This window comes from Trichosurus vulpecula, chromosome 5 (assembly GCF_011100635.1).
Source record: "Trichosurus vulpecula isolate mTriVul1 chromosome 5, mTriVul1.pri, whole genome shotgun sequence".
Lineage (NCBI taxonomy): Eukaryota > Metazoa > Chordata > Mammalia > Diprotodontia > Phalangeridae > Trichosurus > Trichosurus vulpecula.
This window is the reverse complement of record NC_050577.1, coordinates 31,366,660-31,373,015: the sequence shown is the minus strand read 5'-3', so window position 1 is coordinate 31,373,015 and position 6,356 is coordinate 31,366,660. Positions and strand designations below refer to the sequence as shown.

The window sequence follows — 6,356 nt, the reverse complement described above, 5'->3', positions numbered from 1 at the left end:
CCCTGAACAGCAAGAGGAAAGTAGTGAAGAGGGAAAGGCTTGGGTGGAAAGACAATGAATTCTGTTCTGGATGTGTCAAGCTTGTGTCAGAAATGACATCAGAATTAAATCTGATGCTTGCCATGTTTCTTCTCAACAATTCACATTTACGGAGTGCTTTAATTTCCCCAAAACAATTTATACATACATATATGTACATATATATGTATATATATATATATATAATCTCACCTGAGTCTGGTAGATAGGCAGTAGCTATTATTAATCCCTTTTTATAGATGGTAAAACTGAGGTTAAAAGAGGTTAAGTCACTTGCTCAGCCACACTGCTAGTACTCTCTGAGACAGGATTCAAACTCAGGTCTTCCTAACTGGGATGCCTGCCCTAAGAATATGATGACTTCTCCCAGTGGGCAGACTGAGAACAATTTATTCCAATGGCCACAAAGACAGTGGAAGCAGGTGCTGTGGAGTGCTTAGAGCTTGGTCAGGCATCCAAGATAGCAGGTTCATCCGTTGCATCCCAGGCCATCACCTGTTGCCCAGACTTTTGTCTTGCCGCTGGAATCCAGTGATTCTGGAGGAGAGATTGAGGCTGACAACTTTGCCCAACTTTGCCTCGCTGTGAGTCCAATTCCCAAGCAAATCAAGACACCAATCACCATGACGTCATTGGTTCTCTTCAAAAACAAAGGACAAAAAACAACATGCCATGATATGGTGCCTTTGAAATGGCCCCAGATCATTTCCCTTACTTCTAGAGACTTAAAGCCTGGATCATTCAGCCAACTACAAGTTAAAACCCAAAGTCTAAATGATGGCAGCATGAGTGACACATGTAATAAGAATGTCTCATCCTCACACCACCTTTCAACACTGAGCATCTCTAATTCCTCTGGGAATGAGGTCAATGTTATCATCTCCTGGGAAGGAACAGCAAGTGAAGAAAGGTGGCTGGGGTTTGATGTTCCAGGAAATGGATTCAGCCGCAAATTCAGCAAATCAGAGATGAAGATTTAAGATTCCTTGTGGCTGAGGCTATGCCACGGTGGATGTTTCAAGACCTTGGCTGTCCAGAGCCGATGTATCTTTGTAGATGAAAGGTGCCCCAGGTTAGAAAAACCACCACCTCAGGAAGGGTGATGAAAAACAAGCCTGAAAGACATTACGGGTAGAGTATTGGCCTTGTATCCACATGGTGGAAGGCAAACAATGGTTTTATTCCTTTCTGGAGGGTCCTCATTTCAGTTTACTTTTCCAGATGTGGGGAAATTACCATGGAACATGCTTGCTCAGGCAACACTTGTACTAAAATTGGAATGTTACAGAGATTAGCACAGCCGTGGGCAAGGGTAACACACAAATTCAAGAAGTTTTCCACATTTTTTCATCTCTATTGTGGAAAGAACCTGACTTTTTTTTTCCTATGTAACAAATATGAGAAATTATTAGGGACAAGAGAGATATATTTGATTACTTTAAAGTTTAAAAAAATATGTACAACAAAAATTATGACTAAGAAAATTACAGATTGGAAAAACATGACAGATTTAAAATGTAAAAGGAACTGATAAAACTTGCAAAGGCCATACCCAGTCCACAACGGATAGCCAAAGGATATGAATAGACCATTTTCAACAAAGGAAGAACAAATTGTTAATAACTGATTGAAAATAAACTCACCACTACTAAAAATTAAAGTGATGAAAGTTAAAACAACTTTGAGGTAGCAAGTCACACCCGTCAAATTGGCAAAGATAACTGAAGGCAAAAAATCCCAAATCTTGGATGTTGGAGTAGGCCCAAGCCCTTGCAAGGTCACATGATATTTTAGAGAGCAAGCCGGTAGTTCACAATTAAAATTAGAGAAATAGTTGTTCCCTTTGGTTCAATAATAAACCCTGAAAGTGTTATGGAAAATAGAAAAATAGCTCTCAGTTCCTGGATTTCCATAATAGTATTATTTGTAATTTAAAAAACTAAAAATCTTGGGGGTCACTTAAGTATCCAACTGCAAATTGATCGATTTGGTATATGATTATAATGGAATTCGATTCAATTGCATTGGGGTTAAAATACAAAAAGGAAGAATGTCTCTGGCTCTTTGAGGCAGCTAGATGGTGCAGTGTCTGGGGCTCTTAGTGAACCCAGAGTCAGGAAGACTTGAGTTCAAATACAGCCTTAAACATTTACAAGCTGTGCGACCCTGGGTGAGTCTCTTAACTGCCGTCTGCCTCAGTCTCCTCAGATGTAAAATGAGGATAATGACAGTACCCATCCCTGGGGCCATGAGCACAAACTCAGACGATCTCTATGAAGCACTCAGCACATTGCCAGGCACAAAGTAAGCGCCAAGTAAAGTCTTGTTTCCTTCCACAAGAAGCTTCCATTCTAATGGGAGAGACGGCAAATATAGGAGAAGTGTGAAAGAATGCAAAGCAAAGAAATAAAATAAGGATGAAAAGAATAAACTACATAAGAAGACATAAAGTAAACGAGAGTGAATGGACAAAATCCAGATGGAGATTAGAGGAAGTGACTGAAAATTCATGATATTTTTATATCAAGTCGATTTGAATTTAAATAGTTACTAAGCAAGTTCAGTGAGTTGCATTGATTTTCAACATCAAGATGATAATATGCCTTTGAGATTGGGGGGGGGGCGGTGTTAGGAAATAGCTCTGGCATGACCTCTATAACTCTTCCTCCTCCCTTTCCTTCCCATGTAGATGTTTTTCCTTCCTCCACTTAAAATCATGGGATTTTGAGCTGGACAGAACCTTGGAGAGATCCCCTAGTGCAACCACCTTATTTTACAGAGTTGGGAACTGAGGCTCAGAAGCCAAAATTACAAAGGTAGCAGGTAGCAGTGGTAGAATTTGAACCCAGGTTCAAACAGCTCCAGTGATCTTCACATCCTAGCCCCATCCTCAAACCACAAACCCTCCCCCACCTTCCCAAAAGAATCCCGTTTCCTTTTCTTGGCTTCTGAAGGCCTGAGTTATGCAAAGGGTGGAGACAAAGGTCAGAGTTCTTTCCTGTGGAGACCTGCTGCCTGCTGGAGATTACCTGCTCATTTTTTTTTTCTTAAGGTCATAAAGACACATCAAGTCTATAATCACAGAGTCTGGGCAGGCAGGATGAAATGGGATTTAGTGAAAGATTAGGACACTTAATCTGATGACTTCCCTTTTCCTGGAGGCCAGCTCTTTTCAGAGAAATGTCGGTGGAGGTAATTATCTGGGCCATTCATTCATTCAAACAAATAGTTTCCCAGCACCTATTAGAGGTATTGCCCAGTGGTTTCCTGAGGAGTGTTAAATCACAGGATTATGGAATCTCTGAATTAGAAAGGACCTCTGAGGTCACCTGGCCCAATCCATCCCTGAGCTAGACTCCCCTGGAAAGCACCCAACAAGTGGTCCCCCAGCCTTTACTCAAAGACCTCCAGTGAGGTCTTCCCTTCCCCCACCCCACCCCCACAGCCCATTCTACAGTGGGACAGCTAAGTATTTAGGATGCCCGCCTTCTGGGAACTTCAGCATGATCTCCAAAGGATTTTACAATCTAATCGAGGAGGCAAGGCTCATACATGCAAAAGTAATCTGCAGATTGGGTGCCAAGTGAGCGAGTGCTTCTAGTCAGTCTATACTCTGGGAGTTCCAGGGGAGAACACTGTAAAGTATATTAATAAGAAAAGGAAGAAGGGGGAGGAAGGAAGAAAAAAAGAGGAAGGAAGGATAAGAAGGGAGGGAGAAAGAAAATGAGGGAGAATAGGAGAGGGAGAGGAAAGGGGGAAGAAGGAAGGAAACAAGCATTCATTAAGCTCAGGCCTTTACAAATATCTGATTGGATCGTCTCAACAATGCCGTGAGATAGGTGCTAATAGTATCTCCATTTTACAATTGAAGAAACTGAGGCAGATAACAGTTAAGTGACATACCCAAGATCACACAGCTAGTAAGTGTCTGAGCTCTTCTTTGAACCCTGACCTTGTTGAATCCAGGCCCAATGCTCTATTTGCTACACCAAAGCAACAGGTAGAACTTGGCTTTCACTCTGAAGGCAAGATGGATAGGGAGAATTTAGATGGAGATGAATGAGGGAGTTGGGGCTTCCAAGTGGGAGCAAGATCACAGAGAACAAAAGTGCTCCTTGTTCATTCGAAGGACACCAGATGTGTCCTTTAGGAATAAGAGGTGATGTTTCTATGGTGCTTTCTCTGCCTTATTTCATGCGATTGTCACAACTCCCCACTTTGGTTGAACCAAAAGCTTCCGCAACAGGAGATAAGTCTGGAAATGTTGGGCAGGGCCAGCCTATGGGGACTTTCAGTGCCGGGGTCCCAGGATTGCAGACTTAATCTATCCCAGTGGCCTTGGTTCCACAGAAATAGACATTGTGCCCGAGGGGGAGAAGCAAATTGCTACACAACAAACAACAGGGCCACACAACTTGTAAATGACACAGCTGGAACTGGAACCCAAAACTTATTCCACAGCCAGTGCTCCAGGGAATTTTTTTAAGGTTTCAAAGTAGGGAAATCATTTTTCTTAAAGTATGGCAGTAAACATATAGGCTGTATTGAAGTGTGTGATTGGGCAGGTAGCATTTAAGGGCAGTGATTAATGAGAAGATAATCTATTGGGAGGCTACTACTGTGTCACCTTCAACAAGTCAGATAAATTCTGTGGCTCAGTTTCCTCATCTGTAAATTGGAAATAATATCACCTGTGGCTGGGCAAACAATAAATCGTAAGTATGATATAATTTCATTATGTGGTAAGAAATAATGACTATGATGAATCCAGAAAAAAACCATAAGATTTGTGTGGCTGATAGTCATATAAAATCAGTAAAATTTCTATTTTACAATATTTTATGATAAAATTTATTTTACAAAGAACAGGAAAGGAAGGAAGGATGAAGGAAGGCGGGAAGGAGGAAAGAAGGCAGGAAGGGGAAAGGGGAAAGAAAGGAGGAGGAGAAAAGAAAGGGAAGAGGGACAGAAGGTTACCTTTACTACCCAGTTCACAGGATTGTGAGGGAAGTATTTGGTAAAATGTTATGGTGTTGGATCTGAATGAGATTGAATCCCCGCAGGGGAATAGAATCTCCTTGAGAGCAGGGACTATTTCGTACTTGTCTTTGTATACCCAGCATCTACCAAAGTATCTGGTAGGTGCTTAATAAATGTTTGGTTGGTTGAACTGAAGTGTATACACCTAGACAGTAGGGCTTCTCGGTTGACAGTCAATTCATTCTATGACCATCAGGAAAGCAAGGCAGAACTAAAGTGACTTGGTTTCTTTAGGTTGGCCTAAAGCTTCGAAGTCAGGGGTGGTTGTTTTAAAAACACGGAGAGGAAATCGTCTCTGTGGATTCTGTATAAAACCATCCCTGGTGAGGACTTGATTTATTTTTGTCCTCCTCTAAAATAGGACTTGGGAAATGGTTGGATCTCAATAAATACTAGCTAGCTCTGAAAGAAAGAACTCTCTAGTAGTCTATGTTCAATGTGATTGTTACAGTTACTGAGAGATGCACAGAGCTCCACTGACTTGAGTGATTTAGCTTATCCCAGCCCACCCCCACCTGTATTCTGAAATGATTTCATTTTAATTGCCCTGGTAATAGGAAAGGGAAAAAAATGTGGTTTTTAATCTAAATAACCCAGATGATTGCCTCAATTCTTTGAAGGTCTGCTTGGCCTGTGTTTTTATATGGGCTACCAAATTCTTGCTAAAGATCTGAAAGGAGGAGAATCAAACTAAAAATTATAAAGGCACCGTGACCAGCAAAGGAAATAAAAGTAGATTAGGGAGGCACTGTGGCATGCAGCTAAAAGAGATCTGGGTTCTAATCCTCTTCTCACTTATCCGATATGTAGTCAGTTTGTCGGAGCCTGGGGTTCCCCATTTGTAAAACTGGGTCTGTAATAGCTCTGGTACCTGCCTTACGGAACTATGACGATCCCATGAAATAAGGCAGAGAAGGCACCATAGAAATGTCATCTTTTATTTCTAAAGATTCAGCATGAAACAGGTGAGTTCGTGGGGAAGGAACTCTAATGTCTACCCAGCAATGTAGTCAGTGGCTCAGATGTGAAGCTCTGGACTCGCGTGGTATGGGTGCAATCTTGGGATCTTATCAATGGTAGTTTCTTTGGCTCATGGCCCCGCCTAAGGTTTTTCCCTGGGAACATCTGATTGTAGGGGAGGGAATTGGGAAAGACATAGGAGAAGGGGAAAGGGAAGGCAAAGGGGGAAAGAGAGGGACAGGAGAGGGAGGAAAAAGGAAAGGAAGTTATGAGTAAGGGACTAAAGGACATACAGGGATATGATACTTACAAGGACA

At 41.8% G+C, this 6,356-nt stretch overlaps 1 pseudogene; it reads left to right on the top strand.

The window, feature by feature from the left end:
- Positions 1 to 1,285: 1,285 nt before the first annotated feature.
- Positions 1,286 to 1,386, top strand: LOC118852464 (annotated as a pseudogene).
- The last annotated feature ends 4,970 nt before the right edge of the window (positions 1,387 to 6,356 follow it).